Here is a 27,593-nt window from a genome sequence, read left to right as displayed (position 1 = left end):
AGACAGGGCTGACACATAGAGACACACAACCATTCACGCTCACATTCACACCTACGGGACATTTAGAGTCAATAATTAACCTAACCTGCATGTCTTTGGACTGTGGGGGGAAACCTGAGCACCCGGAGCAAACCCACGCTAACACGGGGAGAACATGCAAACTCCACCTCAGTTGCTTTCAATATCTCCATGTCTCCAGGCAAATTACAACTCCATGCAGTCCACACTGATGACAGGTGATTTCTATATTTATATGTCGGGGGGCTAGGGGAGTTATTTAGCCATAGATTTTTCAGACTTTCAAGTGGACTTGATTTTATGTGGAATAAAAGAATCAATTGCTAATGTAATAGAGTAACTGTAAATAAATGTACCAACTGAAGAAGTGGATTTAGAGTTATGTTAGGAAGATGGTGAGTGGCAGAGATTTAATAAAAGGCACAAAAGCAATCAAATCACTTACTTGCAGGCAAACAGGTAGCGTAAATGATTTAGACAGCTCATCATCTACAAGTAAATGTTCATGTCACCTTTCTGGTGATGTGCGTAATTCACGTAGACAATGTGCGACCATGTTGTTCAAAATGTTTCCCAGCATTCTGGGGCAGACTCGCTATCTCAAGGGCTCAATCGGTACGAGGCTGATTCTCACTGATTTAATTGGTATTTGTTTCTCTTGTCATCTCCGATGCCCTCCGCGAAAGCCCGGAGCCGTCTCTATGGCGACGGGAGTACTAAACTCCGCCGAGTGTTGACACAATCTGAACTCCGGAGCGGCCCCGCACGGTCCACGCCACCCACAAATCAATCATTGATGAATCCATTCAACGAATGAATCCTCGCCACAAGCCACTGACAATCTCACACGCCGTGAGGATCTCTCAGGAAGGGGAACGCTGACAGAATATTTATGTGGCGCTCAGGGTCAATACTGCTACACGGGGATGAGACAACCTTCACTGATGTAAATAATCCTTTTCAAACAGCGGCTAAAAAGTAACACAATGTTGTGGCCATGACAAAATGTGAGTGGAATCAGATATGATATCTCATGCGGGTTGCTTTGTACCAACAAACAATATTAGGAATGATAGCCGTGTCCTATTGTAGATTAGCATTAGCCACGCTTCCCCTGCGTTTATGCTACGATTAGAGTGTGGTTGAAATGCATTGATATGCAGTCACCATGCCACTGTGACTGAGCCACACACACACACACTATACACTGCTTGTTATGAACAACATGACGCAGTGACTGTTTCACTAGCAGGCTAATATCAGATGATTCTATTTTTGTGATGGAAAAAAACGATCTAGTTGGTATTCATAAAAGGATGCGAGACAAAAGGTGGTGAATCCTAAACAGCTTCACATAACATGTATTTACCGTAGGGGACGGTTTAAGTTCAGCCAAGCGTCCATTTTTAGAGACAAAGGAGATCAAATCTGGTCCGGGCTCGGTTGCAGAGCAAGCTTATTGAGAGTTTCTATGGATTTAAAAAGGCTTTGCACAGAATCATGCATTCCTGTCACAACTTTCTCTACGGTCACAGGAGGTTTTTGAGACTCTACTCTAGGCGCATGAGGCGATGAAGGAGACCGGCCTTTTGTTTTTCGAACCTCACAACACCGTAGCCAGTCGCCCGGGCCATATTGAGTTGTCGCCAGAATGCGCTCCCGCCAAGAGGAGCGGCTTTAAGCCCAATTAACTGATAAATGTTAGCCTGCAGGGAGCTGGCAGACAGAGAGATCAATGGAGCTGAATTGAGCTGAGCAGTGAGGGCTCGAGAGACCATCCCTCAACACGGATAAACCTGGTTACAAGCCCCCGGGAACCAACACCAGCCTTGCTTATGTGCCCTTGAGCAAGACAGACAATGACTACAAGCTTTAGGGCTGTAAAACAAGAAGCGTTCAGCATAGCGTTGCATCATTATGGTTGCAGACCGTGAGAGGATGAGAAAAATATCTCACCTTGACCACACATTCTTACAGGTTGTCACTATGACAACAGGAGCCATTCTTTATGCTTGCCGTGCTGGAGGATGACCCAACTCGATACTGGATGCACCAGATGTTTACAGGACATAAATTCATTATCTGTAATCGCTTTTCTTATTAAGGTTTGCGGAAGGGCTGGAGCAGATCCCAGCTGACATTGGGCGAAGGCGTGGTACACCCTGGACAGGTCGCCAGACTATCACAGGTCTGACACACAGAGACAGACAACTATTCACGCTCAAATTCACACCTACGGGACATTTAGAGTCAACACTTAACCTGCATGTTTTTGGACTGTGGGAGGAAACTGGAGCACCCGGAGAAAACCCACGCTAACACGGGGAGAACATGCAAACTCCACACAGAAGGGCTTGTTTCCAGGACATGTACACATACATATATATAGATATATATATCTATATATATATATAGATGGGTCACATAAGGAAGATGTTCTCTGGCTGATTAGGACAGTGGTTGCAGCAGGAACACTGCAGGCCTGTCAGCACCTGGGCTAGTCATCATCCTGACGTCGGCTCAGGACCACATCGCCCACACCAGTCAGGAGCCTCCGGCTCTCCTCATGCATTATGGAGAAGCTTCAAAACTTCAAGGGCGGGAGGTGCCCAGGGCCTGTTTTCCAACGACCAAGCTGATGTCAGGAATTTATCTGTGTTATTGTACATTACAGAGCACCTACTGAGGCATTAGGATGCCCCTTATTTCCCATTAAATGAGCTGAAAGTAACAGGAAACATGGGGAGGAATAGGAATTTGGCCACATTTGAATCCAGAAAACCAAAAGGAGAACGTGCAGTGGTTCCCCGAGTGGATGCCAATGCCAAGATTTGTTCATTTCCATTTTTTTTACTGTGCTTTTTGAATAAAATGTAACCAAAAAACCAAGGCAACTTTCACAAACTAAATATGCAGGAGCAGAAACTGAAACACAAGCAAGCACTGTCAAAAAATGACACTGTGAATAAAGCTCAAAGAAATGAGACAATCCAACCCGGCTGAAAGAACTATAATCAGAGTGTACAGTGAATGCAGCGATGGTGCCAAGGCGACATATTGTGATTTGTATAGAATCTGAGTATAAAAAAAAGTCCCAATGTGAAATGGCTACTATGGGCACTAACATCATTACACATGAATACAATTGGACTCATTGGATCCACAAGAGTCTCAGCTTTACAGTCATACCCAATTTATGTAATTCTAAGACTGTTTAGGGATGCAGAAATATTCAAATACACTATTTTAGAATAAGCAAAAAATAACACATTTATACTGCATGCAAAAAACTGCATGTGATTATCATAAAGTGGGCATGTCTGTAAAGGGGAGACTCGTGGGTACCCATAGAACCCATTTACATTCACATATCTGGAGGTCAGAGGTCAAGGGACACCTTTGAAAAGGGCATGCCAGATTTTTCCTGCGCCAGAATTTAGCGCAAGTTTGGAGCGTTATTTAACCTCCTTCCGACATCACTAGTATGACATGGTTGGTACCAATGGATTCCTTAGGTTTTTCTAGTTACATATGAGAGGTTCTAGCTCACTACAACCTCCTGAAAAACAGAATAGCAGGTGGGTCTGCTGGCAGTGCTGTCGGATTTTTAAGAGGTTAACAAAAAATCAATACCGCGTTTTGAAGAATCTTATACAGTATTGCAATATCGATACGGCATAGAATCTCGATATTTTGCATGGCAATGTTGTATCAATATACGGACATGAAGTATCATCTTTTATATATACCACCAACCATGTCATGATAGCTTGTTGGAAGAAATCAAAATAACACTCCAAAGTTACGCAGAATTTTGGAAAAAAGGGACCTCTGACCTCAAGATATGTGAATGAAAACTCTGAGATGAACAGAGTTGACAACTCATAGCGCATTAATTTGCAGTGAAAAAAAGGAATAAATCGCAATGTATCTTATCGCAATACTCAGCTTATCGCAAAATGTTTAAAATCACAATAAGATCGCATTGTGACTTAAGTATCGTGATAATATCGTATTGTGGGTTCTTGCTGCTTCCTCATCACTAACTGCCGTAGTTTAAAAACAGGTCTAGGAACTACTAGACAAAAAGCTTTGCCACATCACGAGCATAGATCCTGTCCACCCACTGACTGTTTACTGAGGAAGGAGGACAATGGCCGCTGATTTATTGACAGCATTTGACACAATGGATCCCTGCACTGAGGAGAACACAAAGAAGAAAGTGATGAAACAGAATAGAGAGGCAGACTAAGTACAGCTGAATGTGGGGAATTGCTCCAGAAGCCTCCACTCGAATAACTGTGTAAGCAGAGGGAAATACATAAAGGTGAATGAGAGGCTAAATCCAACAAAAGCGTGGCCACTCTCACGCCGTGAATTGTTCCAATTACTAGCTGTCACAGGGTGAAACTTCTTCTACTGTTCCCACAGATCTCTATCTATCGTTAATCATCCTTGAAACTTTAATGTTCCCCTCTGAGCAACCACTGAGTAATTAGTTAAGTTATTTGAATAATTGGCCTGATTCAAACTGCAGGATTAAAACGCGCACAAGGAAGATGACCACTGATGAGATAAAAGACAATGGTGCTAATAAACAATAACAGTGGGTTTTTCCCCGGCTCCCCCCCAGACAAAACAAAAGAAAAAGTGGCGGAAAAAACTTTGCTTTTCGTCTCTAATGAACTTAACCAAACAGATTGCCTCGCTCCGAGTTGCTTCCCTTTGGGAGGCCTGACGGGGAGCGTGGTTTCTTTGTGCTGGAAATTGATTTGTTGAGAGTGATGTTTCTTTGGCAGAGAAATGCTTTGGAGTTTCTCTGGAATGGTGGCGACTTCTAACCTCAAGCCATTTTTCATATAACTCGTTATTTTACACTCTGCTGCTCATTTTATTCTCTAAATAAATTTCTATTTGTGACAGAAGAACACAACTACAGCCATCTCTTGCATGACATCTTTTCTACAGAACCATCCTCCAACCCATTTAATCATAAAGCCCCTGCACAGTTTAAAACATTTCTTTGTGACAGTAAATATTCACTTAAAATAACCAAAACTAACTTCTTCTAACTATGGCTTCAAATCTTGTGTTCATGCAGGAAGCCATTGCTTATAGTTAGGGACTTTAAAGGGGACATTTCACGCTTATTTCCAGGTTCTTACTTGTATTTCAGGTTTCTACTAGAACATGTTTACATGCTTTAATGTTCAAAAAACACCTAATTTTTTTCTCATACTGTCTGTCTAAATAAACTTATATACTATATTGCTAAAAACCAAGATGGCGACGTCTAAAAACCAAGATGGTGACGACCAAAATGCAGAACTCAAGGCTTCAAAACCGTAGTCCAGTGACGTCACGGTGACTACGTCCACTTTCTTATATACAGTTTATGGCTTAAACACCGCACATTGCTGTTGAAGACATTAAAGCAGTCTGTAAAATTCTTTGGGTCACTTCTGGTTGCAAAAAACCAAGATGGCGACGGCCAAAAACCAAGATGGTGGCGGCCATGTTTTCTGATCTAGGCAGTCCAAGAAAACGGACTGGGTTGTCTTATTTCACAGTTTGTGGGTTGGTAGGCACTCTAGATACCACGATATATGTGCACAAGCACTGAAAAAGTTTTCATATGTTAAAGTAATAGAAAGAATGTGATTTATAAACACCAGTTACATCCTAGTCGATTGATGTATAATGCAGACAGAAATGTAGAAACCAGTGCAGAATGTGTAGAGACTAACGGAGAGAGTATAACAGTGAGGAGGAAACACTGAGAGCCAGTAGAGAGACATTTCGATTTAATGAAAATAAAGTAAAAAAAAACAACGCTTTATTGGCAAATGCTGAGCAGCTCTGGTGAAGATAATCAATAAAGCCCCATTTTGCTCGAGTATCCTTAGAAGCATTTTAAGACCCATGTTTGATGTCGGCGCTTTAATCATATAGGCTGTTTCAAAATTGAAGATTGGAAATGCTGCCGGAATATATTGGGTTTTGAAAAGCTACATCAAAAGCACTGACTTTATTTTCTACATGACTCACTGTTTAATAAGATTTAGAACTCCTCTGGTGTAATCCCTGAGGATTAGATGATTGGACTAATTGTACCAATCTATAAGAGGAGAGGCGATCTAGTGGATTGTAATAATTAGAGGGGATCACACATCTGGGCCGACTTGTTTACAAATGAATCGAATGGAAGGCTGAGTAAGTGATGGGAAGATAAAAACCAGGGATTAAGAAAAAGTTACTCCACCAATGATGCTATTTTGAGTACGGAAACACTTTATTAACCTAAATTGTTTTGAAAATAATCCTGTGGGTCTTTTTTGTGTAATGTATACTGTAACTAACCATTATTTTCATTGTCAATTAATCTGTTGATTATTTTCTCGATTAATCGATTAGTCGTTTGTTATATAAAATGTCAGAAAATTGTGAAAAATGTCAGTTTCCCAAAAATAGAAAAAGTAATATTGCACATGATACTGTGTGTGATATTGTACTAGAGGTAGAAATGATGTTGAAACTGAAATGTATCATCTGCGACCTGTTTAACCAAAAACTCAACATGCAATTTTCTTGTTCAAAATTAAATTGTTTAACTCCAAACTCAACTCAGCTCCATGTACTATTTCTTTGTTTGTGCCCTTACATTTTAAATTGGTGTTCCTATACCTCTGAGGACAGACAGTACATTAACTGCTTGGAGAGGTATGTCACCTTACACCCTAAGTCCTTATCATAATTTAAACCATATTTAAGAAGTGAAAACTTTCCCCGGAAAAACACTTCATTTTCATTTTTTCAAACACACACACAGAAGGCATTATACGTGGGTTTAATGAGCACACTGCTGGATAGACTGCCAGAGAGCCTGCGTATCCCTGACAGTTGCTTTGATAGTCTGTGCAGTAATTTTACAGGCAAATTAGGAACACTGGGCAATTTTCCTGTAGCATTGGCGAAGCTCTGTGAGTCATCCCTAGGTGTTACAAGATTATTTGTATGTTAAGTTATTTTTTACAAAGAAGGTGTGCACATGTTAGGGGTAGCAAGTGCAATGTGAACCAATTTACCTCATACAGAGACCATGCATTTAAAGCACTATGCACAACCTATCTATTAAATGTAGATAGCATATATAATGCACCATGGTTGAAACTGTCAATACATAATGCTTATCACTCTCTAACCACAAATACAAGCAGCTGCCTCAATTATATATATGTAATTTACAACAATGTATTTGCTGGCTAATTGTTAATAGCTTAAATTGCTTTGACTTATTATTGAACTTTAAAACTTTCCTCATCAGAAACTTTCCCATACCGATGGAGGCCATGTTGGAATCAAGCCAGATGAAAAATTAACAGCAGATATGAAGCGCTAGCACTCCGGAGAGAAAACACATGTATCCAGCAATTATCAGCTGTCAGATTCCTGAGGATTCACAGCAGGCAGGGTTTATTTTTTTTTTCAACCAAATGGATATTACTGATAGACCTTGTGTTGCACGGAAGAAAAGTCTTTTAGAAACCAGCTAGTAGCTCCTTAATGCGCTTTAATATCTGTGTTTTTAATATCTTTTTAGGGAACAAAATGACTAACGCATACCCACGGAGAACTTGGGGAGCAGTAAAACCAATTAGTTGTGCCCTTTTTTCAGAATAATGAAAGAATCTTGTTGGAAAAAATACTCATAATAAAAACAGTTTCATTTATGTATCATAAATATACATAACTAGTCTTCACCTGGGAGGCACGGTGGTGCAGTGGTTAGCACTGTCAAGTGTGTTAGCGTGGGTATTCTCCGGGTGCTCAGGTTTCCCCCCACAGTCCAAAGACATGCAAGTTATTTGTTGACTCTAAATGTCCCGTAGGTGTGAATTATAGCGTGAATGGTTGTATATGTTCAAACCCCAGTTTGAGAACTAATTACAATAGTGATAAAAACAATCCTAAAGATGTGATATAACCTCCGTATTGCTGTAGATTTTTGGATTTGAATACCCAGGAATATTATACCGACCTATAAAAAGCATAAAAAAACCAAGAAGAACTTCAAAGCCGTCCCGTCGCCTAACTCAAAGTTCACAGTTGTGTCCCAACGGACAGAATCAGCACAGTTCTGATTTTCTGGGTTTCATTGAAGAGATATGTGCATGTGTTACCCCTGACATGGCTGGCCTGCCTATTATATAATTAGATCAAAAAACAAATGTTAAACCCTCACATCAAAGACTCGTTTTGAAAAATCCATCTCTCCAATTGTGGCTGATTAGGGATCCTCCAGAGGCTGATGGGAGGCAAACGTGTGTTGGGATGTAAATGAGATTGGCCTCCTCTGTTTCGCTGTAGATGAGAGAGGAGACTAAGGAGAAGGATTACAAACCCAAGGTTCACTTCTCTCTCTCTCATGCTCTCCGTCGCTCGGTGCACCTCTTCGCTCTCTTCTTTTTTTTTTCCTCCCACAATATGCCTCCTCCCATCTAAAGTCTCAACCCACTCAGTCCCATCCTCTACAGACTTTGTTGCGAATTTGCCTGATCAAACAAATGCTACAGCACCAGGAGGACTTAATTACTGGATGATGGTGTGGGCGGCTGCTCGGCCTAGACACGTCGGCTGACCGGTGGCCAAAAGGTTGCCGGTTCCATCTGCGGCACTAAAAGAACAGAGTGGCTCCGCGGGGAGCGTAAGACTGGTGGGTGTCCAACACCGCATCATCCACATCACTGAAGAGCTCTTGGAGAAGTCACTGAATCCAAACTAATCCAATGGCGCTACAACGCAAATGACCCTGAATTTAAGATGCACGTGTACTGAACTGACTATTTGCTAAGCCCCACCCCCTTTAGTTACTGTTGATATGGCTCAAACAGCACATATGCAGCTTACAGTGATAACGGTGCCACATTAAATACTCAACATTCTTAATCATTTTTACGAAAGTTGGTCTTTGGTTTCAAGCTGACTTGTTCTAAAAAGCTTTTAAAAGGGCTCTTAAATATGCTTCATACCAGATATCGTACTAAAAGACAAACCCATTATCAGAATAGTTGCCGATTAATTTTATAGTTGACAACTAATCGATTAATAGTTACAGCTCTAACTTGACTGTAGCGGCTAAGCTAAACTTAAAGACTTAATGCCACATAACTGACGCGTTCGTTCGCCTTAGCATCGCTTAGTAGTGTCTAGTGAAACAACTTCTGCTTCTTTGCCTCTGATGGAATATGAATTGCTCACCGTTAATGGTCTTGTTGCATGTTACATGCAAGAATCCATAATGACTGTCCATAAATCTCCACATAGGCAAATATTTCACCAATACGACAACGCAGCGTTCACCTAGCGTAGTGTGGCATTGCGTAGCGGTCAGTTGCATAAAGGTGACACCTAGTGGACCAATTTGGTGTACACGTAACTCTAGAAATGGCCACTACAGACATGCCAACGTTTGCAGTTTATGTTAGAGCCGACAAACATACGGTTCAATCCTTAGAAATTCTTTCTTATGTTGGATTACTTTGGAAAGGCTGAAACAAAGACATCCCCTATAAACTCGCCAAGTATTGCTCAAATCCAAGGCATGAGCCGATTCCTTAATGATATGCAATGTTTTTGACAGCATCTATTACAAATTCCGCGTAGCAGCTGCAACTTTTATTCATTTTATGAAGTGTAAATTTCAGGTATTGAAATCACAAGTCTGATGTTTTAATAATGCCTCCGCACTATTCCCACCGCTCCACACGTGGTGTTAGAAGCACTCCTGACGCTGTTTTTACTTTTAAATTAAATTATCCTCACTCGGTTATGAATGTGATGTGAAAAAAAATTCACTCAGTGATACAGCACCTCGAGTCAAGGAGGTAAGGAAAAAAATTATTTTCCCACGCAGCTATATTTCACTGTTCTCTGGGTTATTCTACACTATATCTCTAATTCTGTTCCCTACATCAAAACCAGCTCAGAGAGACACTGCTTCCTGTAAAAGCTGCAATCCATCACTGCAATAAAAGACACAGAAGCAACACATGAAATATGACTTTTTCACTGTTATTTGCTGCATTACGTTTATTTATTTTTAAGCGCTAGGAATAAATAACCGTGTGGCGTTTGAACTAGTCCCCAACAGCCCGAGTGAATATTGGTGTAATAATGTCATGTATGTTCCCCACATCCGTCTTGTGCTTCTCGCTATTTACAACAATGGATTGCAGCTCAGGCGCTCGCCGTGCGCCTGTGCGAGTTGTTTTTGATGTCGATGGGAGCTGAGTGATGCAGGGGGAAACATAAATGGGAGGGAAAAAGTGCTTATGTGAAATTGACCAGCGCTTTTCTGCTTAATGTAGTGTGCTGGCAGCGAGCCACAAAACAATGCTGGTGTTATGATTTTAAAGCGTCTCTTGACAAGTTTTGTTAAGTGAAAATATGAATATGTGTTTGTAGCATGAATCACATTGCAGGGTTACGACAGTGATGTTTTTTTTATCAGATCGGGACCACTTGTACAGCACTTATGGATCTCACAAAGAATGAATCAGACTGCTTGAATGTGTTCAACAGCCTAGCGGGGTGTTTGGACATGTCAGTGCTGAGGAGAGACTGGTGGTAGGGCAGTAGTTGTTGAGGGGATGTGTTTTACAGCAGGTATTCGGATATTCGTTACACAATAAACCATTTGGAAAATACTTCTTATTCAACAAAAATGCAAACAAGAATACTGTAGAATATCAGAATCCTTAAAAATTCGTGACTTTAATTCAACCGAAAGACAGGTGTTGAGGCCCATGAGAGGCTCAGGCCAAAAGGGCTGAGAGGAAGCCTCCGCAGCCAGGCACTGCCAGGATCAGTGGTGAGCATGGACAGAGGTGAGTGCGCTGTCCACACAAGGCGTAGAAAAAAGCACTCGTCGACTCATCATGACACATTTTTGTTTGAAAAAGCATGTTTGGGGGAAGGCTCTGATGACAGAAGAATAGTATCTATGCTACCTGCTAATCGAGAGGTTAAAGCGCTCCCCGGCTGAAGCTATACTACCGATTACCACCGAAACTCTAAAAATGGTATTCGGGACAGCCCTAATTGATTTGAAAGCATTACATTTGAAGAGCAGCGATGACGTGGCATCACCTCGCCTAAAATCATTATATCAAAAGCAGAAAAGATGAATATCACAAAGCAGTAAAGAGCTATTATGTTGGCTAAAAATCTGGACATTAACTTCCATTTAGCCCGAGATGGGGCATTCATTACACCTACAAAAGCTCCATTATGGGAATCATGAATTACTGCTTGATGGGCACCTTTGTTCTTATCTGGCGTCTCCAGCAGGTCTATCATTTGCTTTGTGCTTCATGTATGGAAGTGTACGCCGAGTGGAGGCTCGCATGAGAAACCGGCTTGTTTCCGAGACGATCACTTCGACTGCGATTGTTGATGCGCCGCCATACTCGGCCGATTACCTTCTGAGAGGATGTGCACAAACGTGTCAGCGTTCAGGCTGCTGTCAGTTTTAAACTAATAGGAGACGGTGTGGTGTGAGAGCGGCTGGTGTTCAGCACCTTCATCAGTGAGACACAGACGGAAGCTCGTCTTTCAAGGAAAGAAACTTCATACCCTTCTGTGAATGTGACTCTCTGAGACAACTTTTCTATTTAAACTCCGTTATTTTACTCTCTCTTTAACATATAGTATGTGTTCTTTCATTATAGGTGGTGGATATCACTCCTGCACTCATTACTCGCATGTAACGCTAAGCACTCATTGTCATTCACCCTGCGAGAACGATGTAATAGAGACTTTGAAGGAATGTCGTACGTGTGCACCTGGACGTCCATCTTTGCAGGCCTCTCTTTTTCTTCCTGTGATTCTTATTAGATTCACACAATTAGAGAACCAATCCATCCATCCATTATCTGTAACCGCTTATCCTGTTTAGGGTCGTGGGGGGGCTGGAGCCGATCCCAGCTGACATTGGGCGAAGGCGGGGTACACCCAGGACAGGTCGCCAGACTATCACAGGGCTGACACACAACCATTCACACCTACGGGACATTTAGAGTCAACAACTAACCTATCCTGCATGTCTTTGGACTGTGGGGGGAAACCGGAGCACCCGGAGTAAACCCACGCTAACACGGGGAGAACATGCAAACTCCACACCAGACGGATTGAAACCTGCGACCCTCTTGCTGTGAGGCGACAGCGCTAACCACTGCACCAACGTGCAGCCCCGCGATTAGAGAACCATTAAACCTAATGAAATAAAGTGCACGGAGAGGCGCCATTAGTCTGAGAGCCGGCATGATTGAGTCACGCGTAAATCAAGGTGCAAATTAAGCATCGTGGCGAGCGTTCGTGCCATTAAAGTTAGGCATGTGCTGTCTTTGTTTTGTGGACGGCCATAAAACAATAGGGCACCTTGGCCGCACTGGGAGAATCCCCCCTTCCCCCACACACCAGCACCATAACCACGTGTGCAGAAACCGCACATTATTAGCAATATTCATGTAAAAGAACTACAATTACTTGCTACTTGAGGTAATGGTAGAATTACAGCTGTCAATGACAAGGATCTACTCACATTAATGGCTAAAAATGTGATGAAAGACAGCAATTATTACTCATACGCACTAAAGTACAGGTTGGATTTGACATTTGCCCACCTACTCTATGAAAACCCTTGTTCACCTCTAATGCATATAGCATTTAGCATAATGGGCAAATGTAATGGCTATTCTCAGGTGCAATTTTATCAATTTGAACGTTCCTGAGTGAAAGAAAAAGGCGGACATCAATTAAGTTGTGAAGCTCTTTCTGGCTCAAAGAACACACATGTGGCGAAGCTGCTGCGAGAAAACCCTAAACTGCCAAGAGACTACCTTAGAGAAGAAAAGATCGCAGCACTTTTCTGTGATGCAGGGCGGCTGTCAGCGGTGCAGCATTCCTCATATTTCCAACGGGGATGGAAAGGAACACACTGTTCCAGTATGGGAGGAGAATCGACAAGATGACAGGAAGATAGAGGGGGGGAGAGAGAGCGGCGAGAGGAAGGGACCAGGGGAGAAGGATTACCTCGGCGTGGTTATACAGCAGGACCATTATCACCCCTGTTAGGAAGAGAATGTTCTGGCTGTTTTATAGATGTGGAATAAAGCTCCTGTGGCAGCCATTTTTGTAAGAGACATAAGTCAACAATAGCAGTGCAGAAAATTAGCTATTTATATGAATGCTATTAGAAGAAATCCTCCTAGAACGCTGTGTACCACTACACACATAAAGCCAGTGGTTTGTACAGTACTCGTGGGATAAATGCATGCTCTTACAAACATGCTTTTTATAAGGGCTGTGTATTGACAAGAATCTGGCGATACGATACGTATCACGATATAGGGGTCACGGTTCAATATATTGCGATACTGTAAGCAAGGCGATATATTGCGATTTTTAAAAATCTAATTTTAGGAAAACTGTCGTAGTATGAAAAACAAGCATCATAATTATTTTAGTCAATATTGAGATCACGATTATTTAACACAATTACTCATTGAGTTTGGAAACATCGTGTATTTAGAAAGAAAATATTGTAGCCTACATTTTAAAAGTTAAATGCATCAATCTGGTGCACTTTGAGAGCAAAATTCTAGGAAACAATTTAGTCATAAACACATTGGTTGTGTTGATATGAATGGTAAAAACGGCAAAGAAGTCACACCCATAAAGCAGTGTTGACCTGAAGGGGTTTATTACACAACAATGACCCGCTAGCTGTACATTACCCCAGTTATTACACGGCTACTTACTTAAGAAATCAATCATTTGACACAAAAATGGTCCTCCAGAGTTTGAGATCAGAACTGCGCCCATAGCAACGGTCTGTTAAACATAGCAACGGTCTGCTATAAAGAAATAACAGACCGTAGAACGCTGTGTTTGACCAATCAGAATTGAGTATTCCACAAAGCCGTGTAATAATTTGTTTTAATAATCGTTGGAAGGCAATTGAAATTGGATTAATTGCATAACCCTGTTTTGAGGTATTGACTCCAGTAACACTAAAAGCCCCAGTCCAATCCAAATTTCAAACATTGCCGTCCAAAAGGCTGTCAGCAAACTGATCAAAGCTGCATTTTCCGACTCCAGAATATAAAAATGCTCATGAGCAAAAGATTTGGAAGTTGCCACTGTGCCCGTCTATCTGATAACGATGAATCATCCCAATAAGAAACAGAGAGAAGGAGCTCCTGTTGCTGCAAGTCCACTTTAGCAGCGTGCAGATACTACATCATAGTTAATGTGTTGCCTGACTCGCCCTCTTGAACCTCACCGGAGTATGTCATAGTCTTATCGGTGCAAATGTCTCACAGCTGCATGTGCTTCTCCGGAAAATGTATATTCCATCACCTGCGAAGATAAATCACAGAGCGAGTAGCCCTCACCTCGACCCAGAATGCACCGCGCAGCCTTGCAGGGAAAATGCCACAAATTGATGGACTCTCGACACTTTGCATGAGTGTTCAGCGAGGGAGATCATAAGGGCACGCTAACGCCAACATAAACAGGAAGTGCTGGAGATGAAAGCACATCTTTGCTCCAGAAAGGTACAGCATGAGTCTGTCGCGGCTAATCTTCTGCTTGCCCGTGCACGGCGACGCTTTACAAACACTTCATTAAAACCAGTGAGTCAGATGCTTTTGACTGTGGGTTTACTTTATAGGAGTATGACGCATGTATGTTTGCCTTTACGTGCACACTTTGTGAGTGATAGTGAGCTGTGAATTCAAGACTGTGGCAAAAAAGACGCATATGTGCCTTTAAAATTACAGGAAAACAGCTTTTAAGAATACTTTGCTCCATTAGTTCCAATTATTTTGGCTCTAAGTGAATGTAATTTTGGGGAAAGACCCTTTAGGGATAAAAAAGGAAAGAAGGTTGTTGGAAAATGTCTTTCATTAATGGCTTTAATTGAATGTACATATACTCAAACCCTTTGTAACAACTCCTAAAAAAATGTCCATCGAGGAAAAGTGAAAAGGTTTTACTGAAAAGCACAATAAATGATGTCAACTGTGTCAACTTGTGTCCAATTTATTTTAAATAATCACAGAGGAAACTGAGCTTTTTTTCCACTTCATGAACACCGACTCCCTGCTGTGCACTCAGTGAGTGCATGAACCTCCATTTCTGAGCGTGGTCCAATGCAAGGAGAGCCAGATGTCCTTGTTGCCACCCTACAACATCGAATTTCCCTCAGAGGGGGGTCCGTGGTGAGGCCAACCAAGCACACGAGCGGCGCAGGATTACATGCATCCATTGAAGTTCAGCCCAAATAGGTCCATGAACGGGACACGGTCGCACCGAGGGGTGCCTCCTGTAGATAGCCAATATCTCACCCTCTCCGCGGGGGTATCGGGCGCTGTGATACCCGGGTAGGGGGAAAACAGGCCGCTTTGAAGGTTATCGACCAGCCAGGAACCACGGGGAGGTTGGACTGTTGGAGCGACCAGAAAGAAAACAGACATCTATCGGCTGTTCCTTTATGGCTTCGTCCGCTCGCCACGTTTAATATCCACAGAATGAAACGCTTAAGAGGAGGATTGTTGATCTGCTCGCGTCCCCTCTGACTTTGCCTCAGTCTTCTGTCAGCTGCAGAGTAATTAATGATCATGTGTCAGTCAATACATCTGCTGTGACCAAAGCTTTGTCTTGTGCAGCCTTATTTTGGTGTTGTTGTTGCCGTTTATCAATGGTGATCACCATTAACCCTATAAAAATTGGCCTCCCTCAGGCGGCCTGCGGCGATCATTGTTTGCATGATCCTGTTTAAATCGATCTGAAATAAAAACCATAATAAATAGAGCGTTCATTCTTTTTGCAGTGGAAAGCTAAGGCTTATGTCTTTCATGGCATCATGTTCTACGATTGAGATCATTACGTTACGTTACATGCAGTGGAAAAAGTGGCGATACGCACAGTAGCGCCAGAGTATTGCCCCGTAATGGCTGCGGGAGATCGTTCTTTGCATGATCCTCTTTAAATCGATGTAAAATAAAAAACAATAACGAAAGCATTCATTTCGAGGCAGAAGCTAAGGCTTCTGTCATTTGTGTCATCACGTTGTACGCTCATGATGACGTCATTACGTGTGGAACGCAACAAAATTATCAAAACGCCTTTGCACTCGATCTGCTCATAACAATGAGCATTTCTCAAATTTTTTAAATGTGCAACTTATGGAGCATTAAGAAATATTTTGCACGTTTCTACATTGACAAATCTTTTGGATCAATATCTTTTGTTTATTTTGGAACAATTTATGAAAGAACACGTCCAATTTTTTAATTTGTTTTTCTTTATGACACAATTTCAATACTTTTATCAATTATTATGGATAATTGACTTATATAATCTTGCAGTATAGGTTGCACATATTTTAGGGATGTGTACCATTTGAAGACACTCCAAGAAATGACATCACAATAAGCAAAAACACCAATGTAGGCACTGGCGGACCATTTCTACCGCAGAGTTCAAAGGGTTAAGACAACAATCTCAAACTGTGCTAAATTGTGTATATTGTACTTCAACCCACAGTATCCAAGACAAATCTGATTAAGTCCCTACAGTGCGCCTAATCTGATGAAATCAGAACTCAAGATACAGCAGCGCGAGGAAGATATCCTTGTTCAGAGACACGAACATGAGCAATGTCCCCATGAATATTTCAGTTCTGGTGTCACTTCTGCTCTCGGCCTACGTGTCTCCAGAGGATCTCCTTCTATTTTTATCATTATGACCTTTCCTCTAGTGCGGTTCTAAGGCCAAAATACCCCATATAGATAGGCAATGGCATGAAATTCGATGTGGACATTCACGGTCCTCAGAGGATAAAGCCTATCGCAGAACCTTACTTCTAAAGAAATCCACTTGCACACAAGATATTCTGTGTAAAAGCCACATATCCATGGGATTTGCCAAGAGGAAGAACCCATTAGAATTAGGTGATTTTAAAACACAATATTTAGTGCCATCATTTCTTTATGGTAACAAAACTAGCACTGGAAGCTACAAATGCACCGCACGGCACCATAAAACATTTCTCAGCAATTAAAATTATGCTTTAAGCTTCTAGGGGTTATAGATTTATTCTCATCTGTTTCCCAGAAATAGAAGCCCTGAGAATATATTGAACTAAGTACTGCATACATAAAGGGCACAACAACCAGCAACGCACCATGTAAGCATCATACCATTCCGGTAATTATTTACAATCATGCCATCATCTCTAATGAGAGGAAAAGCGTTAAGTTGGAAAGCGGTAATTAAATGTGAAACATGTAGCGTTTACGGTGTGAGGGTCAAGTGAAAATGCAGCACACACACACATATACACACACAAGAACACAGAACGCAGCATTAGATGAAGCTCAGGAAATTTACATCCAAGTGCCGTGCATGTCGGCTGTTTGGAGCATTTTAATTAAACACCAGGGTTTGTACATAATGATCAGACACTATGGAAATAACGTGGCTCTTCTTCGTATGTGCCTCATGCTAGAGGATGTTAGAGCAGAGTAACGTGCAATTATGATAATCAATAGCTCACAGTATCAGTAATTAAAGAGGACCTCTTGCGCTTTTCCCCTTTCCTTTAGTGTGTTATATAGTTTTTTGTGCATGTAAAAGATCTGCAAAGTTACAAAGCCCAAAGTCCACGGCAAAGGGAGAAACACTGCTCCTGAACTGCCTGAAACGCTTTGCTTGAAGTCCCGTCTATTCTTCCGTAACGTGGTGATGTCAACAAGTAACAGTTGTTTACGTACATATTTTACGTCTTATTTTAAGGCCAAATTTGACATTTTTCTGAAACCTAACTAAGTGGGCTGACACATAGAGACAGACAACCATTCACGCTCACATTCACACTTACGGGACATTTTGAGTCAACAATTAACCTGCATGTCTTTGAACTGTTGGGCGAAACCGGTGCACCCGGAGAAAACCCACGCTAACACGGGGAGAACATTCAAACTCCACACCGAAGGGCCGCAAGCCGGGTTTGAAGCTGCGACCCTCTTGCTGTGAGGCGACAGTGCTAACCACTGCTGATAATGATAATGATAATAATAACTATATTTCTTTTTGTCACGCTGGTTTCGGATCGGTACTCATTATCTGCCAACACTGCAAGTTCAGGTATCAGAATTGATATTGGTAAAGAAAAAATGGCATCTCTAAGAAAAATAAAGTGTTTTTTGAGCATTATATGCGTTCTAATAGAAACCCAAAATACATGTATGCACCTGAAAACAAGCATAACAGGTCCCCTTTAAAGTAATACAGCATCAGCAATATGTAAAAAGTGGAACATGTTTGCTTCTCCTGATATTTTTAGACGCTTCGCTGCTTTGTCCCTCATGAGACAAAGTTATCCTCACCTTGCTGGCTGAAAATAGACTGCTTTGTAGGTAAATGCCAGCTCCATTTAGCTTAGCGCTGTGCCAGTTCATAATGTTTTCCATCCAGATCAAACTAGTTCCATGCAGATGCCAACGGCCCCGTTGGTACCCGCGTTGGCAAATGGTATTTCTATTAGATTTAGTCACGCTCCTGTGGTTTGCCCCCCTGCTTTGTAGCAGTGTTTGCACTATGTCCTAATAGAGCAAAAAGAGCAACCCTTGTCTGAGCAATTTAAAAAAGCAATTTGTTCTCTTTCTCCCTCTGTTTGCTTTTACTGTGTTCTGGCCCAGTGCACTGGGAGCAAGCTAACCTTACATAAATTACTCCTAGTGCCTATGAAAATGTCAACAAGATGTGGCTAACTCCCCTCCCCCCCATGAGGGTGTGTGAACATTTGTAGATGTTAAGTGCATGCATGTGTGACTGGGTGAGTGTCTCTCCAGAGCGAATATAAGTGTGTGTGGGTGAATGTGTCAGGTTTGTGAGGGGAGGGGGGACAGCCGGGTGGCCCCGCCGGCTGCTGACGAGGATGGATGGATGAATGTGAACATCTCTTTCACGCTCCTTTCACAGCGACTGGGCTGATTCATCTGTCTGAGACGCCGTTGTCATTTCTCTCGCCTGATGTGCGCTCCAACCACTCCCGCTGATGGATCATTCCGAGCCCCCCCCCCTTCCGTCTGCGACTACGTCTCCGAAAAATCGTCCCCCCTCTCGCTGTGTTCGTGGGCGCGTGAGAGCCTCCGCTGTGCATAAATGTGCATTCGTCAACAAGAGTGGACACGCGGCTTCTTCTGCAATTGTATTCTTCATTGAGACAAGGGGGTGTTTTTCAAAAACAAGTCAAGAAAAACAAGTGCAGAAATGTGGTCCCATGCTGCTCTTGCCCACTATAAATGGTTCCTCTCTGCAGGCGGTACCTTCTTGTTCTCCCACAAACTGCCTCTTAAGCTACTTTTATCTGTCGCCATCATTTAGGCTGCAACTCACACACACATAAACTACTTCACAAGTTGTTTCACTTTGTTCTGATCCTGTGGAAAACAAAGTTGGGGAGTTGTCACTATGGTCTTCCTTTATCTTGCCCAGGCTTTTAATGTATTGTCTGCCCTGTTGTACCTATAGAGGTTGACTGGACAAGACGTGACAACGGTGGGAAAGGAAACTAATGGGAGTTGACCGTCTGCCAGGTTTGGAACAAAAGTAGGTATCCCTTTCCCTCTGTGAAACATCCCAGAGTCAGACCCAAACATGGATTCCATTCAGCTGCTATCTCCTCCCACGCTGGGCTGAAATAACTCGCTTGTCCTGGGATTTGACATCTTGTCAGGAAAACAAACAAGTGTAATGGATTGAGTTATACCATAATTTGTCTAGTGTAAGACCCTTCTGGGGGCTATATGTGTGTCCATGACTGGTAGCGAGTATACTACACAGTGTATGAGAGCTGTGAGTTCAGCACCAAGGACAGCTCCTTCAGTCAAACCTTGGCTCTGTCTGAGTCTAACGCAGCATCACATTTAGGAGACGTTTCTGGGTAGAGAGTTGAAAGACTGTCTCATTCAGGTAGAACAAAAACTTTCTTCTTTAGGTTTTAGACTTGTTTTCAACAGTTTAACAAAGATTTCAGTCGTTCTTTAGTCAACAGCAAAGAAAGCACTCCAACATCTACAGTAAATAATGTGCAGGAAAAAGTTCATGAAGTCACCTTAAAAACAAACTCACAACTAATACGTCACGTCATGTTCTGTGGCTACGCAGAATCAATCATGTACAACAAAACGCAAGTGACACAACTATCATATCAAGGATCTGTTTAACAGAGGTGCACTGGAAGGTATGACGGATTATCTGAGCACGGGCAGCGTTCAACCAAGTTAAGACAAGAGCTCCGCCGTGTTGCAGTAGTAGCCTGTGACGTCACGATGTCGGTTGGCTCGGCTGAGCAACACAGATACAACGGTAGAGGCCGTGAAAGACGGAGACTTTGGGGACAAAAGAGGGGACACTATTGTGTTAAAATCAAGGACAAAACAGTCCATTTCATAAACTGATGCTGAAAGGGAGATCAGTAACGTTACTGCAGCGCTGGCTAGTGACACTGAAAGAGCCCTCCAACAGACACTGAGTCAAGCTGACCGTCTCCCCGTCTCCCCTCTCTCTGATCACCTGTCTCTCCTCCTCCTGCTGTCTCATTCAGACCGTCCAAAGACAGGGTCGCTAGGGAAATAAATGCCCAAAGCAATACTTTATTCTGAAGCCCACGTTTTAGAGTAGCTCGCCACTCGGGACTCACTCTATTACTCATTAGACATAGAAACAATCATGGTTTGGTCTTAGTCGATTTCTTTAGTTGATTAGTCTTTTTTATGCTTTTTTCATGCTGAATGAAACTTATGTGCACATCTCTGGTAAACACAAACTCAGTTTTACAGATCTGTTGATTAAACCAACTAATAGATTAGTCGACAAAATCGTATGAGCTTAAGTCAATTAAGAATTTCTTTGGGCGAGGACAGCCCTACTTGTTCATCGTATCCCAGTTTTGAGAAACCTGAATATGCTGGCGATATCAATAACTTGGTTTCTCATGCTCCGTGCAAACATCATATCACCGATATGGACTCAATACTGGGATGCTAATGTGCATGCACACACACTCACTGATGGCAGGCTATCCATTTCATTTATAAACAAGAGCACAAAGCTAACTCAAATATTTAGTTGGGGTTACTTTTATTAATATGTTGCAGAAGAGTAGCCTCTAATTTCACCCAACAAGGTTAAATAACCAACGTAGTCCATTTTTAAATGCTGCTATCATTACCTCAGCTTAACACCTACTACGCAAGCCACACCAGCAGACCCATCATTTTCTTTTGCCGAATCTTATAATGAATGTACAGGCGTGAGGGAGGATGTTCCTGACAGCTTCAACGTCTAATTTGATTGCAACGCACGCTGCAAAACAAAGTCTCAATCAGCTGAAACAAAGACACACAATTCACCAAAAACAAAGAGAAAGTAATTCTCATGTATTAGTGAGAAACAGGCCGGATGTTTTGGCTTCCACGCGACGGCGGCGGGGTTGAACGGAGAGCCATCAGTGGCAAAATATAGCAGCGGAGACGAGGACTGACACCGTGAGCTCTTCTCTTAGACGAGAGTTGTAATTATAGTCTTATCTACTATTCTGAGCAATTAGTGAAATGGAGGGGAACCCGCGCACACACACACACACACACACATATAGACACATAATCTACATAATCACCAGAGGGTCAGAGAGGCTGTGTGTGAGTTCCTCCGTCTCCGTGTGTGAATGATTTAACCTGTGTGACCAGAGACGGGGCAGCTCAGCAAATGACAGTATGATGACCCGCACAAGCACTCTTAAATTACTATCCTAATTGGGCTGGTGGGGACCGGGGCCACTGATGACTGTCCCAGAGGGATGGGAGAATGTATAACCCCAGCGCACCCCTCCTTCACCCTCAAACACACCACGTCTGGTAGAAATAGTCATACTCGTACGGTTTTATACAGCGTTTTTATCTTTAAAAAGCGAGAACAGAAAAGGGTAATCCACGAGTATTTAATGTGCTTACAAGTGTTGCATCATAATTAGAACAAAGTGTACAAATACACAAATATAAGGCGCTTACTTTCAAATATAATTAACTTGACAACTAGTTGGGCGATTGCCCAAAAAATCGACTGTAAATTCTGCTGTGTTTCCCGTTAATTACCTGGACTGGTTCACAATGAACTGAAGGTATTATTACACTTCTCAACGGGGTATTCAAATCAGCGAGTTAGGGTATACTTGCCAACCTCGAGACCTCAAAAATAGGGATTTCAAAACCAAAGCTGGAGGTCTAGGGGTAAGGAAAACATGTTTCCTTCATTCTGGTGACTTTTAAAGAAGGAAAATACTCGTTATTTCCAACGGCTTGCCCCACGACGGCTTTACTGTGATGCTGTGATGACGCCACGGTGTCGCGAGCAGCTCTACTCCGCTGGGAAAAGACATTTGGTGTAGCTCTATTGTCGTCCGGGTAGAAACAGTAGAGCTTATACACGCCGTACAGTGCCAGAAGCAAGTTGAGATTACGAAAAGGAAAAATAAAGTAGTGAACATTTGCTATAAATCGGGAGAAATGTGGGAGAACTGTGACCCCGGCGACCGGCTCTTGGTCAGTTTGGAAAGCCCCGGCTCGCTGTTCCAGCCGTGAGCTTTACAGCACCCCCTCGCCCTGACCTCGCCGTTCTCGAGGCCGTGGACCAGGGCTTGCTGGCACGACTGTCCACCGGGGCGGTCTGTCCTCAGTGCGTCAGGGGCATAGGGCTTATATGTACAGTATATAAGAAGTGGACGTAGTCGTAGTGGGTGTGGACTGCCGTTTTGAAGCCTCGAGCTCGGCATTTTAACCAAGATATTAATATCAACTTTGATGAACTGAAAACACTGTGAAAGGGTCATAAAAACACGGACAGCTCCTAGACCGGACAACGGCGTGGTAGGTTGTTTAGAGACATTGTTAGCCTATAAGCATAATCTTTACAGCATTGTATTTGGGGTAAACTTTGTCAGAGATTTATAATTTGAAGAAAGTTACATGACAGGGACCGTTATGTGTCTCTTTCTGGAGTAATTTGCTGGAGCCATAAGCCGTTTCTGGCATTTAGTTGAGAATTTATGCTACTTACATTATGTATTAGAATTGTTTTTTTCTGTGCTGGAGCAAAACATTGTGCAAGATGATTCACATTCTTTTGCTTCCCACAGAATATTAAAACCACATTCCTCACTCCTCTGATTCCCATTTCCCAGAGCACATTTCAAACAGCCCAACACACAGATGAGAAACTGGCCGCGGTGAAGTTTTTCCGAACACATTAAGTGGTCTTTTCATCACTCAAACGCATCATTTCCACTGACAAAAGGTGACAGAGCAGCCCGGCAGAGGGGCGGCCCCTGCTTTGTGATCGACTATCCATTTCCCATAAAGGGGAAGCTGAGAAGAGCTGTCAGATCAGATGAGAGGAAACATGCTAAGTGGCCGTTGCCACACTCGTACCAAAGAAATATTTTCAAATGTTTCCTGCCTTGTAAACCAACGTTTGTGGGCCTGATAAGAGTGGCTGAGGAAATGTGTTCCGGTTATGCATAGCCTAGCAGCTTATGTTTTGTCAATCTTCACATGCATTGGTTTGTGACATTCAAATATAACCTCACACACACAGATCCACGCGGCGAGCACCAGCAGGGACTTTAAGGTTCACTGAGCAAGTGCATAAATAAGCTTGCATGCACATGTGTGCGGGAAGGAAAGTGAAATGGGAAAAGCGGGCGTCTGTCTGTCTGTCTGTCTGTCTCCTGGGTGCTGATGTGAGCGCTAACCACCGCCGGCATTTCCCCTCACTTCCAATCGCGGCTCAGGTAATTGGATCCCCCCCCGCTGAGCGGACGGCGTCCTTCTGCGACACAGAGGAGTGTGTGTTTACATCGCCGCATGTCGGGCAGTCGGGGTGGCCTCGACGCCAGTCGGAAAAAAAGGCGCTTGGCTGGTCTCTCGGAGGGCAGCAGAGTGTGGAGATGATTACCTGCGATGATAGCGCCTCGGCTGTTGACTCCGCACAACAGGGGACGAAGCCGCAGCTGAATGATAGCGAGAGCAGCCAACACTTGACGGGCCACAGCTTAGCTTGCTCTCAATAAATCTCTGTATCTTTTACTGGATAAATATAAACACTACGGCTGCACCATTATGGCCAAAATGCTAATCATGATTATTTTGATCAATATTGAGATCATGATTAGGGATGCACTGATACCTGATTGGATATCGGGCCGATACTGACTCAAATAGCTGGATTGGGTATCGGTAATGGGGTCGATCTATTTTAATTCAGTTCTATGGTACTATACTATATACATTAAATACTGGAAATTTAATTCCTGTTTAAATTTTGACCAGTTTGTTGCTGCATTAAAAAGGTTTACACTTGAATTCTAATTCCTGCTAATTTTTAAGATTTTTTTACCAAGTTGCTTTTGTACGATTTATTATTTTAATAATTAATAACAATTCAGTAAATTTAAATATGTTAGATTATATTTTAGATAGATTTGTTATTTGTTACGTTTTGTTTTACAAATTTAAGAAAGTAATGTTTAAGTCAAGTTTCCTTACACATAACAGAATGATCCCAGTTATGTCCACACAGTGAGGCATACAGCTTAATAATTAAACACTGGCATCCGATCGGTACTCGGTATCAAGCGATACCCAAAGCCCAGGTATTGCTATCGGTGTCGGGACTGAAAAAGTCGGATTGGTGCATCCCTAATCACGATTATTTATCACAGTAATTCATAGATTTTAGGGACAAAATATTTTTATTGGAATGTCACATTTAAATAAACAGAGTGCTGCTTTCACCTCCATGTTGTGCTTGATTCCAACCGTCAAAATAGCGTCTTTTACTTTGATATTGTCGTCCATAGTGGTTATTTGAATAAAAACACACAATTCAAATGATTAGGAAATAATTGATTGTATTTTTATATATTAGAAGCTGCTTAGAGGTCGTGTAAGGAAGTTAAACAGGTCATAATTCCCCCTATAATATCTCCAAAAACTCCATTTAATGAGATTACATTTGAACGTATCATGATAACGTCATAATCTAAAATTGCCCAATACTCATTTTTACTGAGTAGAGCTTGAACGCATCATAATGTGCTCCGTGCTGTCGGGAGACAAACTTTGATTACTCTGAGCAGCATCATGGGAATGAATTACAATTTAAGTGTCTGATTAAGTTAGTTGTTCCAGATGTTTTAAGGTTGTTCCTCCGCGGCTTATTTTGGAATTGCAGTTGTGAAAAATTTAAGCTTTATGTCTTCTTCACTCACGTTGAAGACCTTACACATCGACGGCGTGTGTTTGTGTCCTGTTACTGACTGTGCAGACGTAAAACTATCATGTGGCGACTGCACATGTGTGTGTGACCGGCAAAAAGACGTATATATGAGACTGCTGAAAAATGGCTGCTGATTGGACGGTTCATCTCTAGCTGTTAGCTTAGGAAGCGCTTGATTTATGCAGCAGGGTTTTCTATGAGCAGAGCATTTTAAATGTAAATATCGCAGTCGATCACGTTCATTTAATTGTGGGAAGCCAAAATCACGATTAATATTCGATTAATTGTGCAGCAATAATAAACACATTCCCAAATTATCATTAATGTAATATAAACATATATGTCTTTTTGGGAGAGACTCTTCTGTGTGCAGTTTACTGCATCATCCTCCGCTTCATTGCAGGTGATGAAATCCCCAATTACTTTACTTTGATTTGTATCACAAGTTAAATTGGCCATCTCTCGCTACAAGCCGCGAGCGAGTCAACTTATTGTTTATCTAACAAGCCCTGCTGTATCAATTACCACACTTTCTCACAATAATAGCTTCTAATCTCTCCTACAATAGAGAACAACTTATCAAAGTACACCTGAGGGGATCTCTTCTTCCAAATGGCATGTAGCTACACACGTCTATGGATTTATGCCTTTAGCTATTGTTTATGTAACAAACCTCAGAGAAAAATGAACAGATGCAAAAAACTTATAAAAGGCACAAATACATCCATTTCTCACTGGCTGTTATCTTGTTGGCTCACATGTTTACCACAGGTGAGAAATCACAGGAAGGTCACACTTAACAGCAAACAACAGCCCCTGTAGACGACATGCAGCACATTCACACTGAATGTATTTCGAGCAAAGGGGTGTGAATCTCGTCTTTCTGTCAGCGCAACTCATCAGCATCACAGATAACTGATATGTGTTCAGCATTTTAATCAACACTGTCTCCCACAATATTACGTTCACATACAAATAAACTGCATTCTCAGTTACGTTTCGATGGAAACGTATTTTCTCCCGGATTATGCTCGCAGTTTTAAACAAGGTTGTAAACATAAGACTGTATATTAGAAGTGGACGTAGTCAGCGTGACGTCACCCATTGGTTTGCCGTTTTGAAGCCTCGAGTTTGGCATTTTGGCCGTCGCCATCTTGGTTTCTTTTGGAACCAGAAGTGACACGAGAGGCTGGAGCTAAGTACAACGTTGAATAAGACATTTTTAGGCGACCAACAATGTTACAATTAACTGTCATGAACTGAAAACACACTGTGAGAGCGTTAAAGTCGTTAAGTCTGAGTTAAGTCTGCATAAAAGAGTGGACAGCCATGCTAGCAGCTCTGTGATGCTCTACATAATGTTAAACAGTATGCTAACAATGACAATGCTAACATGCTGATATAAAGCAGGTGTGATATTTACCATGTTTACCATCTTGCATTAAACCTGCAGCACAGCTGAGGACTCCTGGTCTTCAACCACTCGGTGCTTTAGAAACCAATGGTAGTGTTTTAAATCGATGCTTTGACTCACAGGGAGCCGGTGCACAGATCTGAGTACTGGACTGAAATGTTCGACTTTATTGGTCTACTGTAAGTGAGGACTTTGATCTGATTCAGCTGCAGCTGTCTGATCTTTGTCTGACAACATAAGCCTACTGAGCACACTAAAGATAAAAGCATGGACAAGGTTTTCTAAATCCCGCTGAGACATTAGTGCATGATACATTCTTAAGGTGATAGTCGGCCGAATTTGTAATGCTCTTAATGTGGATTTTAACATTTCGGTTAACGCGTGCAGCCAGAATTCAATGCATTTTGTATTTCTGCAAAGAACTACAAACAGCAAGCGTGTCAGCTCGTCTCGTCTCAACCTCCGCTCCTATTAGAAGTCAGCGTAATTACCATTTTTGGTCTGAATTCCTCCATTTTCTCCATCAATAACAAGCTGATTTATATGCACAGCAATACTCACAACAGCCACTTCATTAACCATTTATTGTTAATTGTGGGAGTTAATGGAGCAGGGTACGAGGCTTGTGTACGTGCACAAACTATCAATTTAATTGTGATTTATAGACTGCATGCAGGTGAACGTATAGATGGTTTTTATACACCAAGGATGCATTTCTATTTTTGTGCTCGGCGTGGAATCTATGCAGAGTATT

At 42.1% G+C, this 27,593-nt stretch overlaps 1 protein-coding gene and 1 long non-coding RNA gene across 2 annotated transcripts in view; both read right to left on the bottom strand.

Moving 5' to 3' along the window:
* Positions 1-27,593, bottom strand: part of LOC119483949 (neural cell adhesion molecule 2-like) — a 529,018-nt gene that overhangs the window by 210,557 nt on the left and 290,868 nt on the right.
* On the bottom strand, positions 74-20,635 carry LOC119483956. The gene is made up of 2 exons (XR_005205872.1): positions 18,020-20,635; positions 74-114 (listed from the first exon to the last, which is right to left on the bottom strand). It is a non-coding gene; the product is annotated as an uncharacterized LOC119483956 (long non-coding RNA).

This window comes from Sebastes umbrosus, chromosome 24 (assembly GCF_015220745.1).
Source record: "Sebastes umbrosus isolate fSebUmb1 chromosome 24, fSebUmb1.pri, whole genome shotgun sequence".
Classification (NCBI taxonomy): Eukaryota; Metazoa; Chordata; class Actinopteri; order Perciformes; family Sebastidae; genus Sebastes; species Sebastes umbrosus.
The sequence above is the reverse complement of the archived record's forward strand: the minus strand, read 5'-3'. Positions and strand labels throughout refer to the sequence as shown.